Raw genomic sequence first — 13,742 nt, 5'->3', positions numbered from 1 at the left:
AAGAGTGATCTACAACAGAAAGTTACAGGGACAATCTATAAAAACAATGTCTTCACAGGCAACATGATGACAATTAATTCATATCTTTCAATAATCACTCTCAACGTGAATGGCCTAAACGCTCCCATAAAACGGCACAGGGTTGCAGACTGGATAAAAAGACAGGACCCATCCATATGCTGTCTACAAGAGACTCATTTTGAACCTAAAGATACATGCAGACTGAAAGTGAAGAGATGAAGATCCATCTTCCATGCCAGCGGACCTCAAAAGAAAGCTGGGGTAGCAATTCTTATATCAGAAAATTAGATTTTAAACTAAAGTCTGTAATAAGAGACACAGAAGGACACTATATCATTCTTAAAGGGTCTATCCAACAAGAAGATCTAACAATTGTAAATATCTCTGCCCCCAACATGGGAGCAGCCATCTACATAAGCCAACTGTTAACCAAAATAAAGAGTCATATTGATAACAATACGTTAATTGTAGGAGACCTCAATACTCCACTCTCAGCAATGGACAGATCATCTAAGCAGAAAATCAACAAGGAAACAAGAGCTTTGAATGATACATTGGACCAGATGGACTTCATAGATATTTACAGAACATTCCACCCTAAAACAACAGAATACTCATTCTTCTTAAGCACACATGGAACTTTCTCCAGAATAGACCATATACTGGGTCACAAATCAGGTCTCAACTGATACCAAAAGATTGAGATTATTCCCTGCATATTCTCAGACCACAATGCTCTAAAACTGGAACTCAATCACAAGAAAAATTTGGCAGAAATTCAAACACTTGGAAGCTAAAGACCACTCTGCTCAAGAATGTTTGGGTCAACCAAGAAATCAAAGAAGAACTTAAACAATTCATGGAAATCAATGAGAACAAAAACACATCGGTCCAAAACCTATGGGATACTGCAAAGGCGGTCCCAGGGGGAAATACATAGCCATCCAAGCCTCACTCAAAAAAATAGAAATCCCGAATTCCCTAACTAACTCTACACCTTAAGGAACTAGAGAAAAAGCAACAAACGATGCCTAAGCCACGCATTAGAAGAGAAATAATTAAAATTAGAGCAGAAATCAATGAATTAGAAACCAAAAACACATTAGATCAGATCAACGAAACTAGAAGTTGGTTCTTTGAAAGAATTAATAAGATCGATAAACCACTGGCCAGACTTATCCAAAAGAAAAGAGAAAGGACCCAAATTAATAAAATTATGAATGAAAGGGGAGAGATCACGACCAACACCAAGGAAATAGAAACAATTATTAGAAATTATTATCAACAACTATATGCCAATAAACTCAGCAATCTGGATGAAAAGGAGGCCTTCCTGGAAACCTATAAGCTGCCAAGACTGAAAAGGAAGAAATTGAGAACCTGAATAGGCCAATAAGCAGTAACGAGATTGAAGCAGTGATCAAAAACCTCCCAAAAAAACAAGAGTCCAGGGCCTGATGGATTCCCTGGGGAATTCTACCAAGCATTCAAAGAAGAAATAATACCTATTCTACTGAAGCTATTTTAAAAAATAGAAACAGGAGGAAAACTTCCAAACTCATTCTATGAGGCCAGCATTACCTTAATCCCCAAACGAGGCAAAGACCCCATCAAAAAGGAGAATTTCAGACCGATATCCCTGATGAATATGGATTCCAAAATCCTCAACAAAATCCTAGCTAATAGGATCCAACAATACATTAAAAGGATCATCCACCATGACCAAGTGGGATTTATCCCCGGGATGCGAGGGTGGTTCAACATTCGCAAATCAATCAATGTGATAGAACACATTAATAAGAGGAAGGAGAAGAACCATATGTTCCTCTCAATTGATGCAGAAAAAGCATTTGACAAAATACAACATCCTTTCCTGATTAAAACTCTCCAGAGTATAGGGATAGAGGGAACATTCCTCAAGTTCATAAAATCCATCTATGAAAAACCCACAGCGAATATCATCCTCAATGGGGAAAAGCTGAGAGCCTCTCCCTTAAGATCAGGAACACGACAAGGATGCCCACTCTCGCCACTATTATTCAACATAGTTCTAGAAGTCCTAGCAACAGCAATCAGACAACAAAAAGAAATAAAAGGTATTCAAATTGGCAAAGAAGAAGTCAGACTCTCTCTTTTTGCAGACGACATGATACTTTATGTGGAAAACCCAAAAGACTCCACCCCCAAATTACTAGAACTCATCCAGCAATTCAGTAATGTGGCAGGATACAAAATCAATGCACAGAAATCAGTTGCTTTCTTTTACACTAACAACACAACTGTAGAAAGAGAAATTAGAGAAACGATTCCATTTATAATAGCACTAAAAACCATAAGATACCTCGGAATAAACCTAACCAAAGAGGTAAAGGATCTATACTCTAGGAACTATAAAACACTCATGAAAGAAATTGAAGAAGACACAAAAAGATGGAAAAATATTCCATGCTCATGGATCGGAAGAATAAACATTGTTAAAATGTCTATGCTACCCAGAGCAATCTATACCTTCAATGCCATCCTGATCAAAATTCCAATGATATTTTTCAAAGTGCTGGAACAAACAATCCTAAAATTTGTATGGAATCAGAAAAGACCCCGAATCGCCAAGGAGATGTTGAAAGAGAAAAACAAAGCTGGGGGCATCACGTTACTGGATTTGAAGCTATATTACAAAGCTGTGATCACCAAGACAGCATGGTACTGGCACAAAAACAGACATATAGCCCAATGGAACAGGATAGAGAACCCAGATATGGACCCTCAACTCTATGGTCAAATAATCTTTGACAAAGCAGGAGAAAACATGCAATGGAAAAAAGACAGTCTCTTCAATAAATGGTGCTGGGAAAATTGGACAGCCACATGCAGAAGAATGAAACTCGACCATTCTCTAATACCATTCACAAAGATAAACTCAAAGTGGATGAAAGACCTCAATGTGAGACAGGAATCTATCAAAATCCTAGAGGAGAACATAGGCAGTAACCTCTTTGACATCGGCCACAGCAACTTCTTTCAAGATACATCTCCAAAAGCTAGTGAAACAAAAGCAAAAATGAACTTTTGGGACTTCATCAGGATAAAAAGCTTCTGCACAGCAAAGAAAACAGTCAACAAAACAAAGAGGCAAGCCACAGAATGGGAGAAGATATTTGCAAATGACATTACAGATAAATGGCTGGTATCCAAAATCTAGAAAGAACTTCTCAAACTCAACACCCAAAAAACAAATAATCCAGTCAAAAAGTGGGCAGAAGAGATGAAAAGACACGTCTCTGAAGAAGACATACAAATGGCTAAAAGACACATGAAAAAATGTTCATCATCATTAGCCATCAGGGAAATTCAAATCAAAACCACATTGAGATACCACCTTACACCAGTTAGAATGGCCAAAATGGACAGGGAAAGAAACAACAAATGTTGGAGAGGTTGTGGAGAAAGGGGAACCCTCTTACCCTGTTGGTGGGAATGCAAGTTGGTACAGCCACTTTGGAGAACAGTGTGGAGGTGCCTCAAAAATTTTAAAATAGAGCTACCCTATGACCCAGCAATTGCACTCCTGGGTATTTACCCCAAAGACACAGATGTAGTGAAAAGAAGGGCCATATGCACCCCAATGTTCATAGCAGCAATGTCCGCAATAGCCAAACTGTGGCAAGAGCCAAGATGCCCTTCAACAGATGAATGGATAAAGAAGATGTGGTCCATATATACAATGGAATATTACTCAGCCATCAGAAAAGATGAATACCCAACTTTTACATCAACATGGATGGGACTCCAGGAGATTTTGCTAAGTGAAATAAGTTTAGCATAGAAAGACAATTATCATATGGTTTCACTTATTTGTGGAACATAAGGAATAGCACAGAGGACATTAGGAGAAGGAAAGGAAAAATGAAGGGGGTCAGTCAGAGAGGGAGATGAACCATGAGAGACTATGGACCTGAGAAACAAACAGGGTTTTAGAGGGGAGGGGGGAGGGGGGATTGGTTAGCCTGGTGATGGGTATTATGGAGGGCACGTACTGCATGGAGCACTGGGTGTTATACGAAAACAATGGATTGTGGATCAGTAAATCAAAAACTAATGAGGTATTTATGGTGACTAACATAAGATAATAAAATTTAAAAAAAAAAGAAAAGAGAGACATTTTATTCCCCCATGAAATGCAACACTCAACCATACATATTATCACCTAGGTTCTTCTCAGTCCTCCACCAGGAGATGGAAAATGTCAAACCTCTAGTTGGCTTCCGTTGAGAGTGGATGAACAGGTTTGAGAGTGGGAGTATTGCTATGTAGGAAATGTACAATGGAACTTCTTCCAAGAATTTCTGAGCCATCAGAATGGAATTGGCACCTTGTCCATTTACATAACCTTTCTGTGGTTAAGATGCAGTATTTGTGAAGAAAATTACAGGTGCTTATGCCGTTAGACCCCCTCCCACCACCACCACCACCATCAGGGCAAACCCTCAGGACCTACAACATAGGTGAGGAATTTCCCTAGAATTAAGGAGGCATATATTCTAGTGACCAAGGCATTAGGATTTCTAAATCAAGGCATGGGGTTTGTATAAGTTACTAAAAAGTTCATAAGCACATAGTTTTGAAAACATTTACGGGAGAAAAAAAAATGCTATGACCTTTGGATATACTTTACTTGGAAACAGTGTTCATAAATGCATCCCTATGGTCAATTCTGATAAGAAGTGTTATAATGAGGGGTGATAGGATGTTCAGACCTCTGTAGGGAGAGAGATTTCCTTCCAAATCCCTCATCAAATCAAGATATCTGGGGTTGAGTGAGCCTTAAGGCTCAGGGAGTACCCCTCTGTCAGGCAGGAACAAGCTCAGAATTAAAAGATGCAGGTAAATGGCTGAGCCCAGCCAATCGGCATCAAGTCAGGGGAGGAGGATCCTAAGACTTACAGAGAAACAAGCAGCTGAGTCCCTGCTGGCCTTCAGTGGTGGCTGGACTGATGCTGAATCTACACTTGAACCAGAAAGTAAGGAGTCTGCTAGGGACGTCCCTTGGCAAAATCATGACAATTGTTAGTACCTTGCCCTACACACTGCTCAATCTCTCTATAACATCTCAGATGCTCCACTTTTATCAACTAATCCCACAGGCCACCATAACTTCCTCCTTTCAAGGAGGACAATTTCACTGGGATAGGATGAGCTGCATTTCAAAAAGGGACCCTGGAGAGGACACTATCTTAATACAAAGGTAGGAACCTAATGTTGAAATTCCAGACACTACAGTCGGAGTGGAAGTCAATGGCTGGGCAGGAAGACCTATGACAAAATCACCATTTCTCCTGATCAAGCCATAACCAAGACCTTCCAAGGTTGGCAATGGGGGAGGCTCGCCACATGGATAAGGAAAGTGAGACCTCACAGCCCAACTGTGTTTCTGAGATTCATCATCCCTTTGGATGGGAAGGGGCTGTATTACTAATTAACTACCAACACTGTTCTAGCTTTAGTGGAGGAATGTGGCTCTCTCCTTAATACTCTGTTCCAAGCATAGCCAACACTTTTTTCCTTTGTTCCCCTTATCATAGCCGACGCAAGGCTGGAACGTTTAAACAAGACTTTGAAGTCTTAGGGGTCCCAAAGGGGAATTAGCAGGGCAGGGGCCCAAGCAGCAACTGCATTTGGCTGATCTCCAGGGCCCACAAGTCTTGGCCCATCCTTGTTCCTGGCCAGCATCCATATGGCAGACAACATCTCGGCACCCACCACCCAGTGGGACAAGCCTGATCATCTGCCTTCCTCAAAGTCCAGAGCCAAGAAAGAAACACAAGCAAAAAGAGAAATCCCCACTCCTCCCTAAGATTCACCTTCCCAGATCCAACTCTTCTTTTCACTAGATTATTGGCACTGGAATGCTCATCTTCTTCCTTTAGCAGTCCCAACAGATTGAGCTGGTCACATAAGCTGAGCATTGACACAGGAGTTTTGCCCCACAGGTGCACGGGTGCCATTTCACAGCAGGGTCAACCTGGGATACACAAACACACACATACACACACACACACTCACATTCCTCCTCACCACTGGCAAAGTTCAAGTTCTAAATTGTATGCTTCATCCATAGCAAAGACTACAGCTTCCACAAGACTGGGAAATTTTATTCTATGACATTCCCTGCTATAGAAATTACTAAAAGCAGGTTTCACATACTTCACTTTATAGGAAAATAATAGGCTCTAGAATATCACATCATCAGTCACCCACTTCATCATCTCTGAGAGCACTTGAGGGTTGCAAAGAAGTGAACCCTGCCCTCAGGTTAAGCCAAGAGTAGCCAGCAAGCTGCTCCATTCCCCAGCATCCAAATATCCAGGGCAAACTCAATGCCTACAACTTAGTAATGTTGTCACCTGCTCTGTTTAATTAGAAGTTGTGTGGTCATGAACAGCCCTTTATTTTTTCACCATTTTCAGTGATGAAATGGAAGTTATTAGTGGCTCTTCAATCCCCCTCCCACTCCAGAAAAGACATGGGCCAGCAGTTATGCCCAGAGCCAGACCCGCTTGGGTCTGATTCTTTGCTCTAACCCACAGGGTAGCAACCTCTCCCCACCTGGAAGCAGAAAGCAAGACCCAGCCTCTGTCACAGCCCTCCTCCCTATGTCTGCTTTGCAGCTCCTGTGAACTCCCTGATGAGACTCATGACAGGGTCCTCTCTGCCTCCACTCATGCAGAGTCTGGCACATAGTATACATTCAGTAATTGCCTGTTGTATAGAATAGAGTGGCCTTCTAATTTTATTTGAGGTGTGAGTAATTCAGAGCTGTCCCTCTGTCATCCACTCATTCATCTATTTACTGAGCATCTATTACATGCCATGTATTGGCAGACACTGGGGATAGAGCAGTGAGCAACACATACAAAATTCCTGCCCTCAAAGAGACTATAGTCCTGTGACATAGGAAAAAAATGTGTGTTATACACAAACAATGAATCAGGGAACACTACATCAAAAACTAATGATGTACTTAATGGTGACTAACATAACATAATAAACAAAATTCTAAAAAAAAAATTAGCGAAAATCACACACATACCAATTCACAGGTTGGAGAGATTCCTAAGAGAGAAAGAATGGGGTGATGAGCAAAGGGTGCCTAGGCCTGAGACTTGAGGTGCTCTAACATTTAAGGGTTGCATAAAGAAGACTCAAAGCAGAATAGCCAGAAAGGCAAGAAAAGAACCAGGGAAGTAAGGCATGATGGAGACTAAGAAAGGAGAGTTTCAAGGTGGCAGGTGTGGCAAGCAATGCCAAACAAGTGCCCTTGGACTTACATTCTGGAGGTCATTGGTGATCTTAACGAGAACCATCAGTGGCAGGATGGGGACAAAAGCCATTTGGAGGTGAATTGGGAAGTGAGTGGGAACAGTGATTGCACAAAATGCCTTCAAGAATTTGGCTGTGAACTACTGGGTATTTATCCCAAAGATACAAAAGTAGGGATCCGAAAGGGTACGTGCACCCCAATGTTTATAGCAGCAATGTCCACAATAGCCAAACTGTGGAAAGAGCCAAGATGTCCATCGACAGATGAATGGATAAAGAAGATGTGGTATATATATACAATGGAATATTATGCAGCCATCAAAAGGAATGAGATCTTGCCATTTGCAATGACGTGGATGGAACTGGAGGGTATTATGTTGAGCGAAATAAGTCAAACAGAGAAAGACATGTATCATATGACCTCACTGATATGAGGAATTCTTAATCTCAGGAAACAAACTGAGGGTTGCTGGAGTGGGGGGTGGGGTGGGAGCGATGGGGTGACTGGGTGATAGACACTGGGAAGCGTATGTGCTCTGGTAAGCGCTGTGAATTGTGCAGAACTGTTGAATCTCAGATCTGTACCTCTGAAACAAATAATGCAATATATGTTAAGAAAAAGAAGAAGAAGAAGAAGAAGAAGGTAGCAGGAGGGGAAGAATGAAGGGGGGGAAATCGGAGGGGTAGACGAACCATGAGAGACAATGGACTCTGAAAAACAAACTGAGGGTTCTAGAGAGGAGGGGGTTGGGAGGATGGGTTAGCCTGGTGATGGGTATTGAGGAGGGCACATTCTGCATGGAGCACTGGGTGTTATGCACAAACAATGAATCATGGAACACTACATCTAAAACTAATGATGTAATGTATGGGGATAATATAAGAATAAAAAAAAAAGAATTTGGCTGTGAAAGTAGGGGGAGAAGTAGGGTGGTAGCTGGAGGGAGATGTAAGGTTCAGGAAGATTTTTTTTTTCTTTAAGCTAGGAACAGCTAGGTCATTAGAGATTTAGCTAAGGAACCAAGAGGTAGTAGCCAAGAGTGGGCAAGTCTGGCCAAAAGCTCACTCCTCAGTAATGAAGCCAAAGGACCAGGAGGTTTGTAAGTGGCAGCAGTGAAGAAGAGGTGACGGTGAACTACCTAGATGACACAAGCTTCAAAGGAGGAAGGGTTTTGCAAGATGCAAGAGGAGCAAAGGTCTGCAAGTTACAGTGGGAAACAAGAAGGACTCCAGGCCTATCCTCTTGTCCTGGTGTACCTGGGGTGGGGGAGAATGAGCAGCTACTGAGTTTGCAGTTCTTGAACTCATGCTCTGCAGGCACTATGGGAACACAATGTTAAATAAGACATGGCCTCATCTTCAAGGAGCTCACTATCTAGTAGAGAAGAAGAGAAGCACACATGAAATGCCAGAACTTAAGACTGACTACAAAGGCTGTGGGAGGAGAGAGGAAATAGGCAATGTGGTGTGATGTGATTAGGTGATTAGGGAGATCACCCTGGAAGGAGTGGGGCTTAAGAAAAATGGATCACTCAGGACGATTGGGATTTGGATAGCCAAGAGATGCGATGGGAAGAGCTTGCAAATGGTGCACCAGTGAGGAAAAAGTGCCTGGTGACTTCAAGGGGGTGGGAAAGGCAACAAGGACTTGAATTGAGGCATTGAAGGAGAATCAACTAAGAATAAGATTTTGGAAGGAGTAAGGACAGGACTTGGCTTCTGTTTGGATGTGGTGTGAGAAAGATAAGAGCTAGATTTTAGAAAGCCATCTGTGGAGAAGGCAGCCTCTCCAGATGCCTCTTGTAGGTTGGCCAGAAAGGCCCTGATGGAGGATCTCTTGTTTTCTCAGAGCAAGTCCCAGGGCTTTGTCTTTGACATTGTGATCAGACAAGCTTTCGACATTATCATCATGGTCCTCATCTGCCTCAACATGATCACCATGATGGTGGAGACTGATGAGCAGTGTTAAGAAAAGACAAAAATCCTTAACAAAATCAGTCAGTTCTTTGTGGCTGTCTTCACGGGTGAGTATGTCATGAAGTTGTTCGCCTTGTGGCATCACTACTTCACCAACGGCCGGAATGTGTTTGACTTCATTGTCGTGGTCCTCTCCATTCGGAGTAAGTGGGCTCACAGGTGGTGGGGAAGCCCAGACTCTGCTTGGGGTTGTTTGGGCTGTTTTTTTTTTTTTTTTTCAAAACCAAGAGGGCAACCAACAAACTTTTTCAATATACATTATATGTTAGAGGAGCCCAGTATTTGCTGCTTTCCAAGAGCAGCAGATTTAAAATGCCCCTGTCCTCTCTGTGAAATGGAGAGTTTCCATTGGCCTTCTCCATGTTGTCACAAAGTGTTTTTAGACACCTACTGTGTGCATAGCCCATTGCCTGAACTTTGGGGCTGATGGGGACAGTCAGTCACTCCTCCAGAGAATATAAGATGATGGAACTTCCATTGGGCCTTATCTTGATGGTCTTCAAAGAGGAGAGTGGGTGGTATGATGTGAGGTGAGTCAGTAAATACTTTCTGGAAAAGGAGGTGGTTGCCAGAAGAGTGAGCAAAGACTAAGAGTGTTCAAAGGAAATTCTTAAGTCAAGGATCTGCAGTTAAATCTTTATATAACTGTCTGCTTAGGGAATGTGCGTGATAGACAAGTCCAAGATCAATGCCAAGAAATCAGCGCTCTTACGCATAGTCTGGGTGTTTGAATAATAGGCCCAGTATTTGGGGGCCAATGAGTGTTCAGAGAAAACTCATAAAGTCAGAAGCTAAAGTGGGGAATGGAGCCACTACAGTTGAGTGCTTGCTGACTTCTGAGAACTGGGCTGGGCTCCTTGGATCTTCACAACAGCTCTCTGAAGGAGTGTTATTATCTTCATTTTATACATTTAAAATTGAGCCTTACAGATTAAGAAAGTTATGCAAAGTCATACAGTTTGTAAAGGGTAGAGCTGAATTTTGACCAGGCTAATGTCCTTCAAATGAACTAGCTGCCTTCTACCAACAACCAAGAGAATGTCCTTAGCCTTCTTGTGGTTTAGGCAAAGTTTAGCCCTACAAAGGCCAAATGACAGTGCATCAGCTTTACTTTGCATTATAAATATATCCTGACCTGTTATATCATGACCTGCTTACTTTTCACGTCAGAGCATAGCTGTAGATTTAATTTTCCATTGATTTACCTTCAAGAGCTAACAGCATCTAAATATAACTTGGCAGCACTTCATCAATCTCCCCACCCTGGTGCTGAAACACAGCCTTGGGTTGTATTTTTTTTGTTTGGGAGGTTAACATTTATTTTTGTTTTCTGTTTTGTTTTATTTTCCTGTTGCTCCTCGTTTTTTGTGGGAGGTTTGTTTTGTTTGTTTGCTTTCCAAAGTGAGAAACTCTAAAGGTCATTTTGACATTACAGTAGAGAAAAGAGCTTGCTTATGTGACTTCCCATAACAACACTATAGAAATAAAATATACTCAAAGTACTCCATTCTATGATGGGGACACCTTAACTACCAGTTCCTATGACCTACACAGCAACACCATCCCCTGGTTAGAAATCAGTCATAGAGACACCTGGAAAACAAGCAAAAGAACCCACCTCTTAATCCTTCTGCCCTCCCTTTCTCCCTTTCTTCCTTCCCACTAGCAAGACATGAATTGAGTATCTAATTGTTACAAGTATGAAGACTCATACTCCCTTGAAGTATTATGTAGACTTGTTAGCTGGGAGAATCTTAGTAGGTTATATAGACACATACCCCACGCTGTGGAAAAATATCCCAGTTAAACTTGCTTTAAGAGAGGGACTTTCATAAACATTTTATAATACAATATTATAATTACTTCCCAGACGTCGTCCCATTTCCTTCCGCCTTCCAACACAATACTGTGACCATCTATATTCATATGACAAAAGGCAAGTAGGAGAAGAGGGTCAAGGGAACCCTGGCAAGGAGAGAGAGCTTGCCACCACACTCCTCACCATTTGTCCTGAGAGACTTTGAATCCTGTCTGACCTAAAGGCCTCATCTTATCTTTCGTGGTCCCAATAGGCATCCGCAGCCCCAAGATCAAGCTTCACAAATCTTCAAGTTAGATATCATATGGGAAGACATATACATTCTTCATCTTTCCAACTTTGTTCATAGTTGGGGGGTGGGAGGGCCATAACTGACCCTAAACAAGCCCATCCCCAGGCCCTAACATAGAGTTCAAATGCAGCTGGAGATGAATGAAACAAATAAAAGCCATTATGCAGACAGCTGGCCATTCAAAGCCTGTGTACTTTAGCTGTCAGCAAGTTGCCCAACTCTTCAGGCCCCCTTATAATTAATACCAGGCTCTGGACAGTTATCCACAGGACCATGTGCCAGGAACTGAGTCAATCTTCACAATAGGAGATGGGGAGATGAATCACACGGGATCCTGGCCTTCACAGAGCATAGGACCAGGAAAAGGTGGAGGAAAAAGCATGTCCCAAGGCTGAATTCTCAGGGAAGAGTAGGGCCTGTGTCATAGACAGTACCAGACAAGGGCTGTGTACATGTGGAAAAAGGTGCAGTCCCTTCCACTTAAACTAGGCTGCAGAAGATAGGGCTTTGACCATGGAGGCTGACGAGGAAGGCTCATGCTTGCAAATACTAATTAGATCATTTCCCCCTCTTCTAAGCACCTGGCATTTTCTGCAGTTCTTACATCACTTGAAAATTACTTCTCCCCAACATTCTTCTGAGTCACCCACCTGGCCTGAATTGGTCACATCCTCAGGCTGATACAAGCAGCCAAGGGAATCCGCACACTGCTCTTTGCCCTCATGATGCCCCTGCCTGCCCTCTTCAACATAAGGCTGCTGTTCTTCCTTGTCATGTTCATCTACTCCATCTTCGGCATAGCCAGCTTCCCCCATGTAAGCGGGGAGGCTGGCATCGATGACATGTTCAACTTCCAGACCTTCGCCAACAGCATGCTGTGCCTCTTCCAGATCACCACACAAGCTGGTTGGGATGGTCTCCTCAGCCTTATCTTCAACACAGGACCCCCTTTCTGTGACCCCAATCTGCCAAACAGCAATGGCTCCTGGGGGAACTGTGGGAACCCAGCCATGGGCATCCTCTTCTTCGCCATGTACATCATCATCTCCTTTCTCATCGTGGTCAACATGTACCCTGCTGTGATTCTGGAGAACTTCAATGTGGCCACGCAAGAGAGCTGTGAACCTTTGAGTGAGGATGACTTTGACATGTTCTATGAGACCCGGGAGATGTTCAACCCAGAGGCCCCTCAGTTTATTACCTTTTCTGCCTCTCAGCCTTTGCAGATACCCTTTCAGGCCCCCTGCAAATCCCAAAACCCAATCGGAATCTATTAATCCAGATAGACCTACCCTTGGTCCCTGGAGATAAGATTCACTGTTTGGACATTCTTTTTGCCTTCACTAAGAATGTTCTGGGAGAATCTGGGGAGTTGGATTCTCTGAAGGCAAATATTGAAGAGACGTTTATGGCAAATAATGTTTCAAAAACATCTTATGAACCAACAGCAACCACCCTCTGGTGGAAGCAGGAAGACATTTCAGCTACTGTCATTCAAAAGGCCTATCGGAGCTATGTGTTACACCGCTCCATGATAATCTCCAACCCCCCAGGTGTGCCGAGGGCTGAGGAGGAGGCTGTGTCACCCCCAGGTGCAGCCTTTGTTGTATTCATGGCAAATGAAAATTGCACACTCCCAGACAAATCTGAAACTGCATCTACCACATCTTTCCCACCATCCTACGACAGTGTCACTAGAGGCCTTAGTGATCGAGTCAACATGAGCACATCCAGCTCAATGCAGAATGAAGATGAAGCTACCAATAAGAAAGCAACTGTCCCTGGGCCCTAGTGAGGACACTCCAGCATGGACTTAACCAGTTCTGATGTGACCTTCTGCTCTGTGGTAACTCTTTCCCACTAAAGGTGGCACCCAGTTACCACCTCATCAATGCATGCCACCGGTCACAGTGTCAGAACTGGGCAGAGAATGCATTTGGTGCCCACCTTTGGAGAAGCCCTCAAAACCAACAGGAGTCAGAAGCCAAGAGCATCTCCACTGTGACAACCCTTTTGAATTTCGATATCCAGTGATGTATTCTCTTACTTTCCAGAAAATGTCTCTCGTCCTTTTATTTTAATTGTGACCAGAGCCTCCATTTATTGTGATAAACTTCTCAGGACCAGAACTTCCAAAGATATATGGCAAGGATGTTGCTGAAGGTCCAAGTTAGTCCTCTGTGAAACACCACACTGAGATTGACAGTGTTATTTAGGATTCTGCGTGACTGCATGTTGAGAGCTGCCAGACAATTGTTCCTGCCCAAGGTAACCTGTGGTCTATGTCATGAAAGGCTTTTGAGATATCCATTAAAA

The 13,742-nt window shown here is 42.8% G+C and overlaps 1 pseudogene; it reads left to right on the top strand.

Annotated features, from left to right (window-relative positions):
- The window catches only part of LOC110579825, a 19,006-nt pseudogene extending 5,788 nt beyond the window's left edge, over positions 1–13,218 (top strand).
- Positions 13,219–13,742: the final 524 nt, after the last annotated feature.

The sequence above is a fragment of the Neomonachus schauinslandi genome, chromosome 14 (assembly GCF_002201575.2).
Source record: "Neomonachus schauinslandi chromosome 14, ASM220157v2, whole genome shotgun sequence".
Lineage (NCBI taxonomy): Eukaryota > Metazoa > Chordata > Mammalia > Carnivora > Phocidae > Neomonachus > Neomonachus schauinslandi.
This window is presented reverse-complemented; position numbering and strand designations above follow the sequence as displayed.